This window comes from Mixophyes fleayi, chromosome 11 (assembly GCF_038048845.1).
Source record: "Mixophyes fleayi isolate aMixFle1 chromosome 11, aMixFle1.hap1, whole genome shotgun sequence".
NCBI classification, from domain to species: domain Eukaryota; kingdom Metazoa; phylum Chordata; class Amphibia; order Anura; family Limnodynastidae; genus Mixophyes; species Mixophyes fleayi.
Window position 1 is genome coordinate 58,523,941 of NC_134412.1, and position 19,012 is coordinate 58,542,952.

The window sequence follows — 19,012 nt, forward strand, 5'->3', positions numbered from 1 at the left end:
GTCCAGTGGTACTGCTATTACAAAGTTCACTGATTCAGCAGTGTATAAGTCCAGTGGTACTGCTATTAAAAAGTTCACTGATTCAGCAGTATAAGTCCTGTGTCGCATATAATTTTTAAAGGCTTTGCCGAGTGTGTGTGGCTTAGGGGTACGCTCTCTTGTGCTACATATAATGGAAAACCAAAATTTGGAGGATAAAGTAGGGAAAGATCAAGACCCACTTCCTCCTAATGCTGAAGCTGCTGCCACTAGTCATGACATAGACGATGAAATGCCATCAACGTCGTCTGGCAAGCCTGATGCCCAATTTTCTAGTACAGGGCATGTAAAATCCAAAAAGCCCAAGTTCTCAAAAAATAGCAAAAAGAGAAACTTAAAATCATCTGAGGAGAAACGTAAAGTTGGCAATATGCCATTTACAACACGTAGTGTCAAGGAACGGTTTAGGCCCTGGCCCGTGTTCATGACTAGTGGTCCAGCTTCACCCAAGGATCTAAGCCCTCCTCCTCCCCCCCTACAAAAAATTTAAGAGAGTTATGCTGTCAGCAACAACAACAAAACAGCAAAGAACTCTGCCTTCTAAACAGATAACATCACAAATCCCCAAGGCGAGTCCAATGGTGTTGTTGGTTGTGAACCCTGACCTTCCCATCACTGTACGGGAAGAGGTGACTCCATCCAGCATTTGCAGCACGTCCTCTGCATATGCTGGAAGGATCACCCACAGTCCAGTTACAGATTTGGCTAATGAAAGTGTGAATGTTGTACACCGGGAGGAAGATATTGATGTAGCTGGCGCTGAGGAGGATGTTGATGATTATGATGCAGACAGATACCAAATTGCCTTTCTCAATTTCTATTTATATTCTAGATTATATAACGGCTGAATAGTTTACTGTTTTACTCCTAGTGGAGAGGGGATCTGATGCAGACAGATACCAAACTGCCTTTGTCCATTTCTTTGTATATTTGAATTTCTAGTTCTACAGTCTATGCAGGCTGCTTTATTTATATTCAACTACAAGTGTAGGGTGGGGGGGGGGGGCATAGATAGCCACCAAAGTAACGTGGTCCATTTAATTACACTTTCTAGCTCCACAGTCTGTGCAGCCTGCTTTTTTTATCTTCAAAGTATTTATATTTACAAGCCTTGCAATCTAAATTAACTAGAGGTAGTGACGTGGTAGAACTCCAAAAGGCAGTTTGGAAGCCCCTGTACAAACTGGCTCTATTTTTTAACTGAGTTGTCCCCCCTCCAGTGTGTACTCGGAAAGAGTTTTTAGTGCAGCTGGGAACCTGGTCAGTGAGCGGCGAAGGAGGTTGCTTCCTCACAACGTTGAAAAAATGATGTTTATAAAAATGAATAATCAATTCCTCAATGAAGTACAGCACTGCCCTCCAGACAGTACAGAGGGACCTGTGGTTGTGGAGTCCAGCGGGGACGAATTGATATTGTGTGAGGAGGAGGCAGTACACACTGTAGGGGGAGAGGAATCAGAGGTTGAGGATGAGGACGACATCTTTCCTCAGTAGAGCCTGTTTAGTTTGTACAGGGAGAGATGAATTGTTTTATTGGTGTGGGGGCCCAAACAAACCAATAATTTCAGCCAAAGTTGTTTGGTAGGCCCTGTCGCTGAAATGATTGGTTTGTTTAAGTGTGCATGTCCTATTTCAACAACATATGGGTGGGTGGGAGGGCCCAAGGACAATTCCATCTTGGAACTTTTTTTTTTGCATTATATGACCAATCAACAGTCGTTTGCCATGTTCAAAAAGTAAAACCAAATTTAAACAAATTCAAGAAATTAAACCAAAAGTAAAATGCCCTGTCATAATTTAAAACAAGAGGGATTGACGTGCTCTAGAACTACTGTATTGTTGTTTATATTTTATAAACACTACACTTGAAAGCTTGAGTCTTTCAATGAAAGAGTAACTCTCCATTGCACGAATATTTGCAACAGGGACAATTTTAGGGTTAAGAAAGTCAACAAATAACACTTTGACGCTGTCTGTCTTTATAAACACTACACTTGGAAGTTGGAGGAGGTATTGTGGCCCCGGCACCAAATTTACTACCGGGGCCACTCCACTGTGCAGTCCATATTTAGGTGTATCAGATGTTAAACAACGGTGACAGTTGATGCCCAATTTTTAAATTATATTGTTGGCGCTGTAAAAAATTGTGTTCCGGGCACACCACACTACGCAGTCCATACCCTTTTTTGGTGAAATTCTGACCCGTGGAGGGTTTTTTCAATTATATTGTGGCCTCGGTACCAAATTGTGTACCGGGGCCACCACACTACGCAGTCAAGAAAGATAGATGCGTATGATAGATAAAGTACATTCAGTGTTGTGGGGCAAATCGAAAAATATTCAAAATGCACTGTCATTATCAAAAACAAGAGGTTTTGACATGCTGAAACTCCAACATGTATATGATGGAGAGGATGGAGGAGCAGCCGTATGTGCAGTGTAATGCAGACCTGTTGAAGGTTTTCTATATATTATATTGTGGTGGCCAGTGGCCAGTCCTCTACGCAGTCCAGATACTATTTTTGGGTGTAATTCAGACCTGTTGAAGGTTTTCTATATATTTTTTTATTGTGGTGCCCAGTGCCCACTACTCTACGCAGTCCAGATACTATTTTTGGGTGTAATGCAGACCTGTTGAAGGTTTTCTATATATTATATTGTGGTGGCCAGTGGCCAGTCCTCTACGCAGTCCAGATACTATTTTTGGGTGTAATTCAGACCTGTTGAAGGTTTTCTATATATTTTATTGTGGTGCCCAGTGCCCACTACTCTACGCAGTCCAGATACTATTTTTGGGTGTAATTCAGACCAGTTGATGGGTTTTTAATTATATTGTGGGGAACACTCCTCTACGCTGTCCAGAAAGATACCTCGTTGCAACGTTTTGTACTAAAAAAAAATATTGTGAGGTGTTAGGTGTTCAGAATAGCCTTTAAATTAGTGAAAATGATTGTTATTGAATGTTATTGAGGTTAATAATAGCGTAGGAGTGAAAATAAGCCCAAAAACTTGATTTTTACACTTTTTTAGTTTTTTTTCCAAAAAAATCCGAATCCAAAATCTTAAATCCGAACCAAAACCTTTCGGTAGGTGTTTTGCGAAACAAATCCGAACCCAAAATATCGCGAAAATCCGGATCCAAAACACAAAACACGAGACCCCTAAAGTCGCCGGTGCACATCCCTAATTTATGTATACGCTGACACATAGCGATTTATTCATTGTTTACTTAGAGTACTGAAAACATTTTCTTTTGTTCACAAATACCATGGTATTCTATTATGCTCCACTCATTGTTTTTGGATACTTTAGACCTCATCTAACCTTTCCTCCAGCCAAACCTTTTCTGAAACATTAAACAACATCCTATACTTATTATTAAAGCTCCATCACTGCTCGTCCAGCCATTCTAGACATAAAGATGGACAACCAGACCTGCTTAATATATTTACACATTTCTAAACATAAGAATCTATCTCGAAGGTGTCCAATCAGATTATTTCCAATTTACCCACATTTCTGACACAAACAGTGATTTGGGTTACATATGGCTGCCATTTAAAAGGTAATGGTAGAGAGATCCCTCCAGACTGCTATATGTGGGGAAAAGCTTAATATCTAGAGGGGTCCTCCAGATAGTTACTATTTCCTATTTGCAATATATCCGGTATTTTCAAAAGCATTTGAATCTCCAACTCGAAGGTTTTCTCAGGCAAAGTTATTGTACAAGGTAAATTCACTCACTGCAGCCAAGAAATGGTGAAACTGTCTAAACTGTCTAACGTAACACATATACGTTTACACACTATAAAACTCTAATTTATAAAAGTCTCTTAATTGTCCATGTCCAATTGCTGCTGTAACTAAGAGACTCAGCATTTTTATGCCCGGAATTTTATGAAGGTGGTCATTTGTACTTGCTATTTTGTATGCATAAACTTTTTGCAGTGTATCTGAAAAAATGCATCAACTAACCTTACATTGTTAATTTAACATTAGTCAGCAGTATACCCACATCAAGATTATTTTGTTTTCTCTTTTTTAGTACTTTATTTTTATAATTTTCTAAACAAAAAATATGATCAAAAGAGCTACAAATTATGAATATTATTACAAAGAAAGAGCAATAAAAAAAGCCTAGTCCTAGTCTCACATACAGGTATTTATACCTACAAGACTAAGAAATAGTAATCATTCTCCAACTAAGGTCATGCATGGGTGAAGAAAGTTGATTGTACCAAAACTCACCAAAACCTGAGTGTAGTACCCATCTCAACAGTCCAAACAGAGGCCCACGGCAGATAACTGACGTCTATTTAAATGTTGTCACATGACGAGCAGCGATGGCAGTACATCTCACTAAATCCAGAAATATCACTTCAGATGAGAATATAGTTTGACATCAACTCAAATGGAGAGACTGTGTTGCAGAAAACGCATAAAAGACTATACTACAAAATCAAGTCCCAAAGCCTACGGGCCACCTGACAAGTCCCCTATATCTAGGTAGGAGTGTGGTACCTCAGAAAGGACTTTGTATCTAAATAAGTCTTTTTTCTATCAGTTAAAGGAGTGAAGGAGTGAAAACTGGTGTCAACTTTTACTCAGAATAACTGATTGGCTGTTCAAGTCCATTAAAGTCTAGGCAAATTCTCCCCTCTGGTTTCAACTGACTGTAGTAGAGAGTGTAATTGTTTTTTTAATAAATGTCCCTATTAGGATGTGCAAGTTTATTGCTCTAATGCATGGCTGGGGACACCCCCATCTCAACCAATAGTGCAAACACTAGCTATTTGGACATTATAATACCAAGTTAGTTATATTAGAAGAAAGAGCTCCGTATTAACATCCTCAGAGAACAGAAGTGAGCACCTCTACATAACAAGCACGCATTAATATACTGCTGGCTGTCGGCTGAAGACTGCCAAAAGGGATTGAGTGAATGCCAGATTCTCATATTTCACTTTATTTTGATGTGATCAATGACAGCTATGTTTAAAAATGAAGGTGTACATCAAATTTATAATGAAAGTATTCATATGGATTTATTCTAATTGTGAGTGCATCAAACCGGTAGGCATGTACACTTAAAGGTGTGTTTAATTTAATTGCATTTTTTTAGCACTTAGTTATAAATTATTTTACTTTCATGCCCTGCATTGTTTAGAATTTTTAATGTATTCTTGCTTGTAAAAAAATAATATATTTGAGTCGGCAACTAACCACCTAATTCTAAGATGGACAGAAAATAGAAAATTGTTGAATTTAAAGATTCAATAAAATAGCTTTTTTTCTGTATATATCAGCAGTGGGATTGAATCACTTGTGATCCCAGGAAGAGTAGCAAAATTTGCATAAGAAAGTTCCACATGAATTGCAAATGACTACTGGAATCTAAACTTATATTAAAATAAAAAGGAATGGGAAGAGGACAACAATGAGAAGTGCTTTGAAGACTGCAGTCTTACTATAAAATAGGCTCACCTACAAAGGGGAGTATGGTTGTCAGCTGTAATAGATCAACCAGGTTGCAAATTGGAAATAAAACCGTATAATATGAGAAGATATTTATCTTATTGCCACTTCCACAGTGTCTTATAGGTAAATGGTTCCTGAAACATAATTCATTTACAAAAAAAAAAACAATGGATGATTGAACACTATTTCTGTACAATATTAGTGTATGCTTTCGTTTATTGTATATACACTAGTGTGCCTAATTTTGTTGAGTATTGGAAAACAAAATGTAAATTTGTGGAGCAAGATTATTCAAATAATAACAAGAGTTGAAGCTGGCATTTATATAGGCGTTCCCTGCTGTACTGACCATTATTTCATGGAAAATAGGGAAACACCCAGGTGCAAACAGGAACCAGAAAAGAAACAAACTAACAATAAATTATAAGGCTTTAAAACTTTGAGAGTTCAATCTGATGAAATCTTGCTCTGCTTTTAATCTATTTTATCATCAGAAATCCCCTTAATGTTTCCGTAGTGAATTTGGGAAGCACCGTCTGGTTGTCCTCTTCTCTTTCACTGGTGAGTGTATTTACCAACCTCATTCAAAAATCCATCCTTATTCTAGCACATAGAAATACTAAAATACTGTAATACCATTTAACACACTAAAACCAATAATAAGGATTGCAATCACAGATTTGATGTAATAAATAGCCCTTAACCGACTCCGGGTCTTTTTCCTCTCTGTAGCCCAAAGTGAAAATCCCTTTGTGTCTTCGAGCCTTTGGTGCAAACCAGCAATTCACCACTCTGACGCATTTAATTAGTTTCCGTTCACTTCTACAGAAGGAACTCTCAATGTGGTTGTGGTTCACCTGCAGCCGCAGTGAGACCCGTTATTTATCAGTGAGGTCAGTCTGGCAGCAAATCAGAATGAATGAACTTCCCACTGTTTCGCTATCAGACTGTCCCTATACAACTGCGGAGCTTAGTCTCACAAGAAAGATTAAGTGGTGAGAACAGGTAGAACCAAGTGAGAACAGTGCTCAGGAATGTGGAGGGATGTGTTAATGTATTTCTACAGAGGTGAAAGGGGAGAATGTGCTGCTATAGGGGAGAGAATGAGGAACTTGCTGCTACAGGAGGGAGAAGGTAGTCAGAGCTAGATTAAGGGGGGCACATGCCCTAGACCCCCTCTCTCAGGGCCCTCCAGAACAGGCACTGTATTGTACTTGGTAACCGGCCCCTCCTCCAGGATCACTCATCTTCATGCAGCCATGGATCATCTGATCCACTGCTCCATCCCTTCTAACCCCTGTATGTGGACGCCTCCCCCTATCAGTAACTGACACATCACATGGACAGGTACCACATGACTGTCTCAAGAAAGGCAGACAGAAGAGTCTGCCTCTACAGCACAGCAGAGCTGGAAGAAGGTAAGTATTAGAGGGGAAAGGGGATATTAGTTTGAAGTGTGTGGGGCTAATTATTTAATAGTAGCTATTCATTTATTTGTAGGGTGATGGTCGAGTGTTTAGTTCAATAGTGGGGTCCATTAATTTAAGGGCCCTTTAATTTAATTATGGGGGTGGTTTGGAGGCTTTGGAGATTATTTATTAAATGTGTGGCTGAGTTTGGGGAGAAGGATGGCTATTTAGGAATTGTGATTATGAATTATTTAATATCACAAATAGTTGTGGAAATAGTTACATTTATTAAATGTAAATACCATTATTTTATTGCTGGAGCTGTTTGGAGGGGAGTGAAATAGGTCATTTATTAAATTGGATCAAATGGGAATACAATTAATTTAATGTTGGGGCTGGTCGGGAAGAAATAGGTCTATTTATCAAGTGTCAATATTATTAATTTTATTTAATTTAATAGTTGGACTGGTTGCAGGGAGGGTGACCTAGTTATTAGACGCAGGTGCTATTGATTTAACACTGGGGCTGGTTGGCGCTTACTAAATTTGATCTACCTGTCTTTTTTTTCATTTAGTGCACCAATATTCTGGTATCCAGACAAGCAGAAACCAATCTGAGCAGCCACAGATAGTGAAAGCTGCAAGAACAGATAGAAGAGACCAGGACAGTCTGCCAACTGTTTTAAACCTGGTGGGATAATGATGAATTTGGATGACTGTCCTGCTTTGGGTTGCTTTATGCACAGTTTGGAGGTATGTTCCACTTCACATTGCTCTGCTCTTGAAGGTGGAGTATTTTCAGTGTATTTATGCAAAAGTTTAGCCATATTACACCACAGGGTTCCCCCTGTCTTACATGCCTGGGGCCCAGCACAGGCTTAATCTAACACTGATGGAAGAATGTCTTTGTATAGAGAGAAAAGGTCAAAATGTGTTGCTATAGGGTACAGAAGGGATAATGTGCTACTAAAGATGGGAGAATATGTTGCTGTCACAATGTAGTGGTAAAGAAATGTGTTACTACAAGGGTGAGGGAGGAAAGCTGATGTAAGATGTGTAACTACAGAGCTGGAGGTGTTACTACAGAGATGAGGAAGGCTAAATGTTTTATATTGTATGGATATGGGTCACTACCAATGTGACATAACCTACTATATAGGACGGTCATAGCTCCTCTGATGGTGCCCCGCTCTAAGCAGTGGTACACACATGGGGGGCTTTTTAACAAAGTTGAGAGGTATGGTATAACTGCAAAGAGGTTTCATTTTTCCTGCAGTAAATTCTATGTATTGTGCATATTTAAACAAGTTAAGGTATTTTGCAGCCACTTCAAATTAACAGTATCTTCTAATGTGGCCCTCAGAACAAGGGTTTTGAAGGTCAGCAAGGCCATTTTAAAGATAGTATTTCTCTTTATATTTAGTGAAGTTTTCATGTTTATATGTTGTACAGTTTGTGGAAAAGATCTTGCCAACAGCAATATTATAAGTGGTTTCTTCAGACAGCACATGCCCCAGGATATATAAAGTTGATAGTCACTGAATATAACCTTGGAGGGAACAATTGCCCTGTAGAAAAGAAGATATGCTTGGCCTAAAACTTTGGGCACTAATTTGTAACAATACCAAAATCAGAACTGAGACAAGGATCTACAATTGTACTGTTAACATGTAGGCTTTCACAGTCTAGAAACTGTAACATGTAAATTACTTGTATCTCTGCATATTCACAGTGCTTTTCCATGGTAGGCTAACTTTAAACTGTGTGCAGTTCAGACTGAAGGCAAACCAGACTTCTTGCTCTCTATGAAGCATTACACACGGAACACTGTAATTGGAATAAAAAGACATGTTTTTGTGGTCAGTGCCAGTTATAGCAATCCATGCGTATTCAGCAAGTTAGCATTCCACAGACACTGCATTGTGTCATGTGTATACAGCCACAGAGTTATTCTAACTGGCCTAATAGGACAGCAAACAATACATATGAAATTTACAATGTCTCCTATATATGTATTTATATGCACAATCAGGCAGTAAGCAGTGAACAGTTAGCTGCAGTTCTAGAAGAGGACACTACTTTCTGTATACACCTGTGTGTCCACAAAATACTTTAGATTTTGTTAGCAACACAAGATCATTTTGGAGTTTTTACTTTTGAAATGTGTTTTTACCTTATAAACATAAATGGTCTGTAGATCTTTCAATTGTTTTGCATTAAAGGGCCACAATCAAACTGATTAATATCAATTTATCCAGTGTTAATGTACATTTTCCATCTTTGTAAGGCTTTATCGAGTGGCGCTGCCTCTTTAAATCAGAATTTAATCAGCTTTCATCTTGGTTCCCAATCTGGCTGAGGAACGGCTGGGAGATTTTCTGTGGCTCGCAGGGTTAATTAAGAGAGACAGGCTTATGCAAAATAGAGCCAGAGTCGCTGCCACCAAGTTGGAAACTGTAATAGATTAATTCATTGCTACGGACTTATCTTTTGGAGCTGCTAATGCACTGGAGGAAATTAATAATTTCAATTAAACTGTATATTTTACCAACTTCTGTTCTTTTACAGGTGGGAGCCAAACACGGATGGCAGAAGAGAGTGTGAGCAATTCAGAACACTAGGTGCACAACGTAGTCTCCACATTTAGTTCTTTAACCTTTACCAGGATTACAGTGAGAAGACGCTGTCTACGCTGTAACTCTAAACATTATTGTTATGTACCATAGATAGACACTATAAGAAATTAAGAGAATTAAGATAGGAAAATCATTTCATTAACCACTTAAAGCATTAAGTGTTATAAGAGTAAGCATAGACACGTATGCACCCACAGAAATATGCAAGTATATTTAAAGTTAAAATATACGTTGGCCTTAAATATTGACAAATATTAGCTAAAGTCATGAACATAAATCTTGCTATCATCAATATGCTTTCACAAGGCAGACCTGCTATGTTAACAGATGAATAAGTCTTCATTGCAAAATTAGGCAACTTAGTTACTTAGCTCACTCATTAGCACAAATTAGATTACTGCACTTTTTCCATTGAAGTAAATGGGGATGAGTTGTGACAACTGCACTGTGGTGCACAGTAAAAAAATCACTGATGTCTGTATTTTACATACAGTGTATATTAGTGGAGCAACAGTGTAAATCTTCCATGTGTGCCGTCTGTACGTAGACCAGAGCAGGAACATGATGTGAAGTGCACAGTAGGGTGCTGCCTCATTCTGCTTCTATGATCTAATTTTAGATGATGTAAGGAAATTCTGAAATCAGCTTCAATGTATAAGACCACTTCATTGCAACAACTAGTCCACATATATTTAAATAGGTAAATAAATGCTTATAGCATAAAGCAGTGCTTCTGCAGCAATGTACTTGGTTTCAAACTGCTGTGGAATTACAAATTACAGGACCTTGGATAGTGGTGTTGCTAAGTGTAAAATTGCACAAATATTGGTCCCTTCAGGACCATGGACAGCAAAAAATAAAAAAAAACTTGAATCTGCACATATGAAGGACATCCCCAAACACATGATTTCTGCTTTAGGGAAGTTCCTCCATACAAGCGCCTTACACGAATGAAGTAGGGAAACTAATAGTAAATGCCTAATGATTATTGATAACAATTAAACTCATTAATTTTTAGGGTATAACATTTTTTAAGTATTTTCTACTATTTGAAGTCATGTCGAATACACTGCATTGTAACTACACAATACAAATTCCTTCCTATATGTTCACCTTTTACCACGCCAATCATAGACAAGGAGACCCAGCTGTTACACAAATGAGTCCCAACATGAAGTCCGTGATTGTTACTCAGGAGGCTTCCATTTCTGACTGAGCCCAAACCACCCAGGTATCACATCTCTTGACAAGTCATTAACCCACCATTACGTGTCAAACGCTAAGTGAACTCAAATCTTTCATCAACTTAACCACAATGTATTATAAGTAAAGACAAACTATTCAGTCATCCTTTGCCTTAGTAGTTATGAACACATGTACAAATGCATAGCACAATATTTTTTTTTATTTCACAAAGATAATTTTCAGATCATAATGTAAATCCTTACATGTAGTACAAATACTACAGTACAGTTCAACAGGTTAGATAATATGATGTTTATGGTGTGGGTGTGTGTGTGTGAAGGAAGGGGGTGTTTGTGTGTATGTGTGTGCAGAGTGAGCAACAGCAAGATAGACATAATTGTAGTGAGTGTAATACTAGTTTCTCCTCGCTGTATGCTTGAGTCAATGTGTGTGTCTTAAGAGAGAGAGAGAGAGAGAGTAATGTAGACGGACCAATATAAGTGTAATTCAGAGAGAATAGACATAGAATAGTATTAGGGATTGTAGCTTCACATCCTGATCCACAGTGGCAAACAATTTCCAAATGTCACCAGTCTTAACTTTAGTGCATCCATTCTGTTTCCAATTTCAACCTATTCCAAGAAACATTCTTGGACTGCTTGACGAAGCTCAACCTAGAAAGTAGCTTTATTGTCTTGTAAGAAATTGATTATTGAGCTTTGTACTCCAGAGAGCTCTCAGCCTACGGAATGTGGAGAGGCAGTTTATCATGTCTTTTAGAGAAGCTTGTCATGCCCAAGGTACTTTGCTTCTTGCTTTTGGAGTCCATAATGTTTACCTAATTGTCCCAATAAGATTGAATTTAAAATCATGCTTATTAGAGGCTGGACACCAGTCAGTATTATGTGATCAGGGAAACATTGGTAGCACAGTGGCTATCATTCCTTCCTCACAGCACTGGGGTCATGAGTTTGATTCCTAGCTAGAGCCTTATCTAAGTGGAGTTTGTATGTTCTCTTGTGTTTGCGTCGGCTTCTTCTGTGCCCTCCAGTCTCCTTCCACAAAAAAAAAATTGGTTAATTGGTTGCTCACAAATTAATCCTGTCTTTTTGTGCATGTGATAGAGAATTTAGATTTCAAGCGCCATTGTTGCGTGGATTGATGTGAAATATTCTCTGTACAATGCACACTTGCCCCTTGCTTTAATTTTGCTTTCTTGCTCCTTCTCCATTATTCAAGAATAATAAAATATTTGATATAAATAAAGGCAGAGGAAAAGCAAATGTGGAGCCACCTGAAGTCCCCTGTCTCCAAAATGCAGGCAATTTAGGGTTTATTCATGGAAATATATTGTTCCACGACACATAATCTTTTTTTTACACTTATGATGCAATATGATGTCCATTATTGTAGGAAACTCCCATTAAGCAAGAAGTGACCTAATCCACATAATTTAATATGTTTCATACCTAATGTAGCCATATTTTACCCACACGTTTCATGTATAAACAGTTGTAATCACTAAAAAATAGGTGCATTATTTCACAAAAGGAGAATAAATCACATGTGTGCTGCTGGTTCGGTTTTGCATCTTTGAAAAGGAAAACTGGTTTAGAAGATGCTGGAGCACTAGCAATTAATCACACATTTGCTCTGCTACACAACAAAAAGGACTCAATGGGCGTGATTCATGTTCGGACAGAAGTCCTTTTGCATGCTCACAAATGGAGCTTATGCCAATGAACGTAGATGCTAGAGATGCTCGGGCTCGGTTTTCTGACAACCAAACCCATCCGAAGTTAGATGATCTGAATAGGCTCGCAAGCCGACTCGGTACTTTAGAGCGTTCTCGGGTTTTGAATAGTGGTAAAATGTAATTGTTGCATTGTCGGATCTCCCGAGTTTTGGATTCCATAAGTACCTTCCTTTCCCAGGAGATCCAGTGCCGTTGCTCACACAGAAACAGGGTTAGCGGTGTTCTTATCACTCTCCATTCTCCTGTGACATTGCTCAGTGCCATTGCTCACACAGAAACAGGGTTAGCGGTTTTCTTATCACTCTCCATTCTCCTGTGACATTGCTCAGTGCCATTGCTTACACAGAAACAGGGTTAGCGGTGTTCTTATCACTCTCCAGTCTCCAGTGACATTGCTCAGTGCCATTGCTCACACAGAAACAGGGGTAGCAGTGTTCTTATCACTCTCCATTCTCCTGTGACATTGCTCAGTGCCATTGCTCACACAGAAACATGGGTAACAGTGTTTTTGTCACTCTCCAGTCTCCAGTGACTTTGCTCAGTGCCATTGCTCACACAGAAACAGGAGGGGTAGCAGTGTTCTTGTCACTCTCCAGTCTCCAGTGACTTTGCTCAGTGCCATTGCTCACACAGAAACAGGAGGGGTAGCAGTGTTCTTGTCACGTGACAAAAATTGATTGTAAATGACTGGAAATTCATGTTATTGAGGTTAATAATAATGTAAGAACAAAAAAAGAGCCAAATTATGTGATTTTAGTGAAAAACAGGCATTTTAGAAAAAGAAATAGGGAGCCAAAACCAAAACACGCGAGGGCGGTTTTGCCAAAACCAAAACACAAAGTTAATCGAGATCCAAAAACCAAAACCAAAACACAGGGGTCAGAGAACATCTCTAGTAATTGCATGTAATTCATGTCTGAACAAAAGAGACACTTACGACTGCTTATGAGTTGAAGGGCAGAAGGTGGTGGGAAGGGCTGGACAGAAATAGGCCACTTACAGTAAGGGCAGGCCAATGCAGATGCAGCCGATTCAAGTCCTGGGTGTCCCTAAAGTACGTTTTTCATCGATAGCATTTATACCAGGTACAGAGCAGGTGTAAGTGCCTGTCTGATAGTGATGACTGTTACGGCATCGCCTTTGTACCACATGTATGCGCGCCACTACATAGCAAAGAAAATTTGTATGCAAGTAAGAGAGAATATAAAAAAGCATTTTATGCACAGTGCGCATTAAGAACATCCTGATTTATTTATTTCACGAAAAAAGAAAAGAAAAAATATGTTTTTAAAACACAATTTTGTTAATATTATAGTAATATGAGCTGTTAATTTATTTGATAGAATTTGTTTTAGCATGCATTCTGGTGGAAGTTTATACTGCACATGTGCATATCCTGCACTATGGTTTTTTGATTCGAATTGAAGAGTAACTTGAGATCTGCTTGGATTTGAATACAGCCTGAACTACGCTCAAGTTCAATGCTTACTAAGAGCAAATTGCAAGGAGGTTGCGTCCAAACATGAGAATCAGGTCCAAAATGTGTGGAAACGATGGGTCACAACATCTGTTTTGTACAGTTACCCATGCACAGGTTTCAGAATTATCACAAGAAATGTTAAGCTATAGAGGTGGCCTTTTCAGCCTTTACTTACGGCCCACAGTTGCTTAATGCTTTATCATCATCATCATCATTTATTTATATAGCGCCACTAATTCCGCAGCGCTGTACAGAGAACTCATTCACATCAGTCCCTGCCCCATTGGAGCTTACAGTCTAAATTCCCTAATATAGACACACACACAGACACAGACAGAGAGGGAGAGACTAGGGTCAATTTTGATAGCAGCCAATTAACCTACCAGTATGTTTTTGGAGTCTGGGAGGAAACCGAAGCACCCGGAGGAAACCCACGCAAACACAGGGAGAACATACAAACTCCACACAGATAAAGCCATGGTCGGAAATTTAACTCATGACCCCAGTGCTGTGAGGCAGAAGTGCTAACTAGTAGGCCACTGTGCTTTACTGTCAGTTTTGTTTGTTATAGCTTGTAACACTTGTTTAAAAAGCCTATTGATGTGTGATTTAACTTATTACTAAGATGAAGCATAATGGGTCTGAGTCATTAAGGAAAGTAAGGCAAAAATATGAGTAAGTTTTCTCCTTGACAAAACCATGCTACAATGCAAGGAGCAGGCGCGGGCTGGGAGAGGGAAGCCGAGGGTCACACAGGCGGCCGCATCTCATGAAATGGGATGCGGCCGCGTCATTGATGATGCGGCCGCATCCCCTGTCATGTGATGCGGCCGCCTGTGCGCTGACGCGGCCGCATCTGGTGAAAATGTGCTATATTGCACCCAGGGTGGGGGGGGGGGGAGGGGTGGCCGGCCGGCCTACCCCCCGGCCCTAATAGCGGTCTGACCGAGCGCCCCCCTGCCTCCCGGGCCAGCCCGCCCTTGGTAAGGAGCGCAAATGAGTCTATTATTTAGCACATAAGTTATATACTGTCTGTTTTTTTCATGTAGCACACAAATACTTGATAGCTTATTTGTACACTGAAATTTAAAGTTGATTTAGGACATGCTTTACCCCAATTATAAATATATCCTCACATTTTAAATTTACCCCCCCCCCCCCCCTCCAATACAACATGGTTGTGCCAAGTTTCAAAGTTACTCAATTTTTGTGCTTTACTTTCCTCAAGGAATAAGGCTGAATGTGCGGTAATTTTCAAGGTTAGAGACCAGCCCATGTTGCCTCTGATGTGTATCAGGGTGACTATCACTGATCTACAGTATATCACTCTTTTCTAAAGCTCACACAAGAACATCTAATCATATGCTGGTGGATTATTTGACAACACTTACTTTATGTAGGCTTCTAACTATAGAAAAATAGGAGTCTATCTATTATGCTTACTCTTGAATTATGAGTAGAGAAAAGTGGAAAAAAACCTAATTAAGCTATCACTAGTTTTGCCTCAATGAGGAAAAAATTGTTACAGGAATAGTAATAAGATTTCCCAATGGATCAAAATTATTCTACATTATGTTAATTTAAATTAAATTGTTACGAGTCAGATGAAAATTTCCAGTAAGACCAGGCACAGGCTGAAATCCTTGATGACAGTGAATGCACTCTTTCATTTCTCCCATTTTCCCCAATTATCTTAATTTAAAACGTACCAAACAATCTCATGATGTTCAGAACCTTATTTTGAAGCTTGTACTTGTATGACAAACATTTATAGCAATTGACCATTTAAGATCAGACTGCTGATCAATAGTAGTGATACTAATATGTAAAATATCCAGTAAATAATATCTGTATAAACAGTCATGCCACTCCTTCAGTGTTCAGTAGAACCAAATAATACATTAAATAATACACCCCTACTGTAATCTATTATAGACACTTGGGGGTATATTTACTAAACTGCAGGTTTGAAAAAGTAGAGATGTTGCCTATAGCAACCTAATCAGATTCTAGTTATTTATTTAGTACATTCTACAAAATTATAGCTAGAATCTGATTGGTTGCTATAGGCAACATCTCCGCTTTTTTTTTCAAACCAGCAGTTTAGTAAATATACCCCTTGAAGTCACCTCAGGTATCCATGACCTGACCTGCCGCTTCATTCCCTTCTATGGTTATGTAACACTTAGCTTATGTCTAATACAATAATAATTTACAGTAGGTGGTACATTCTTACATTTAGTAATTGCTTCATTTTTGATTAGTATAGTAACGAAAACATTAAATCTGAACAACGGGTGACAAAATAATATAGGCCCCAGCCAAAAATGGTTGATAAAAACTTAATCTTCTCTGTATTTGAATTTTCTCTGAATCCGTGTTCCTAGCTGATGCTGACTACCTCCAAGCAATGCACAGGGTGCTTAGGCAGATCTGTATTTTATATTATTAACAACCCCAGCAGCAATTTAACCTAAACGATTGCACAAAACTCTGAAATGCTGCAATTCATAAACTTACTCAATAAACCATTTTTCCAATGCTCCATCAACTGATAACCTTCTCTCTTGAGGAACACTTCAACATTTTGTATAATTTAAATACTAATTATTTGCAGGGTTTAATGCGAAAAATGTTGACTTGTCTGGTTTATTCTGCAGTGGTTCATGGCTCAGGCTGCCCTGCTTTTATAGCCAGACATGTTATCAGAATCTAGCTCAAAGTAAATAAAGTGTACTCTTCCTAGTCAATGGCAATATTTCCAGGGCCTGACCAGTCAGTCACGGTTTTAGTTCAGCAGTCAAGCTCCACGTGCAGCCTCAGATTTTTAAATCCTATCCTGACAATATTGAATGTCTCATCCTTCAATTGATTATCTGGTTGTGATTAATTGTTGTTCTATCAACCTAGTAGTAAAAGGTACAGTAACTAAAGTCTGCACCATCTTCCCTGTCCTCCTCCCCGATTCCACTGCACTATCTTCTTCACTGTCTCTCTCGCCTATTTCCCTGCACCATCTTCTCCCCTGTCCCCCTCTCCTATTCCCCTGTATCATCTTCTCCCCTGTCCCCCTCCCCTATCCCCCTGCACTATCCCCCTGCACCGTCTTCTTTCCTGTCCCTCTCACTTATTCACTTGCACCATCTTGATGATCCAAGAAATTGTTGATTTAAGAGCAATCTTACCAGCAGCAATACCCTTGCCTGTGAAGCCCTCTTTGTGTATATATATATCAAATATATAAAAGCCTAGCGGCGTGTGTTAGAGTGTGTGTGTGGAAAAAACTACCGGGTGACATAGTGCTCAAGCTGCAGCGCCACCTGCTGGGCGGAGTTATATACTACACTAACCTACTAAATTCTTAGCATTATCTAATATATAAAAGCCTAGCAGCGTGTGTGTGGCGATGAAGATGACAAGAACCTTTTTAACACCTTAAGTAGCTTGATTTGACTAGAATGCATGAGTATCATGCACGGGTTAACTTGTGTGTGTGTGTATATATATATATATATATATATATATATATATATATATATATATATGTATATGTGTGTGTGTGTGTGTGTGTGTGTGTGTGTGTGTACATACAACCAAAAATAATCATAATAATAGTGTACTATAGGTATGTTGAGCAAAGACCCATGTAAATAGGACTGCAAGTTAATGTATCTTTAGTTGCAGTACATATTACATTTCTGAGTTTAATGTTAGTAGAAGTATTTTATATTTGATTCAGTAATATACAGGCAACCAATGTAGAGACTGACAGAGTGGCTCAGCAGTGGAAGAACGATTTACAAGAAAGATAAAGAAAATGTATCTGCTGCATGCAAAATAGATTTTAGGAGTGAGAGTCTGATTCGGTGAAGACCAGTAAGGATGGTATTGCAATAGTCATTGCAGGAGATGATGAGTGCATAGATTTAAGTTTTTGCAGGGTCTTGTGTGAGAAATGTATGTATTCTGAAAATATTCTTTAGCTGTATGAAGATATAGATTGGAAGTGGGGAACAATGCATATTTCTGAGTAAAGATTCACACCTAGGCAGCGGGCTTGTAGGGTGGGTTTTATTTTCATGTTGTCAACAGAAATAGAAATGTCAGGCAGTTAACTTCTGTTTGCAGGTGGGAATATCATTAGCTCTTGTTTTGAAAAATTAAGTGTGAGTTGGCGAGAGGATATCCAGAATGAGGTGGCAAAAATACTGTCAGAAATGTTTACACAGATGGTGATAGATCCAGAGAGGAAAGAGAAATGTGGTTATCATCCACATATAGATGATACTGAAATCCAGGAGCTTATTAATTTTTCAAGAGTAGTAGTGTAGATAGAGAAGAGCACATGACTAAGGGCTGACCCTTGTGGTACTACAACTGATAAAGGAAGCAGAGAGGAGGTGGATCCAAGAAACTAAAACTGAAATAGTGATTGGAAAAGTAGGATGAACCAGCAGAGGACAGTGTCCTTAAGACCTAGGGGTTGTAGCTTATGCATTATATGAAAGTGGTAAACTGTGTGAAATGCAACAGAGACATCCTAGAGAATTAGAAACAAGAAGAGAGTAGATACTTCCTTTGTAGGAGCAAATGAAGAGAGGGTGGCAAGGAAGGAATTGTTTGTCAAGGAAGAAGATTTCAAGTTGGATCTTATCAATCTTGTCCTTGAAGTAGGAAGCAATATCTCAGGGACTGATAGGAGTCAGAGAGTTTGGGGAGAGAAGGTTGAGAAGAGATTTAAATGTGTTAAAAAGGCATTTGGGGTCAAAGGCCTGAGCACAGATGATAGATTTGAATATATTTGTTTAGCAGTATTCAGAGCAATTTCTATAGCAATGGTAGATAGCAGTATATGTGAGGAAATCATTAGAAGTGTGAGATTTATACCAATGACATTCTGTTACTTTATTTATACCAATAACTTTCCGTTGTGTTACTTTAGTGTGCCATGGCTGACAATGAAGTATGAAAAATCTTGTTAGAGTCTGACAGCAGATAGATATAAATACTGGGGGAGTGCTTGTAGCTGA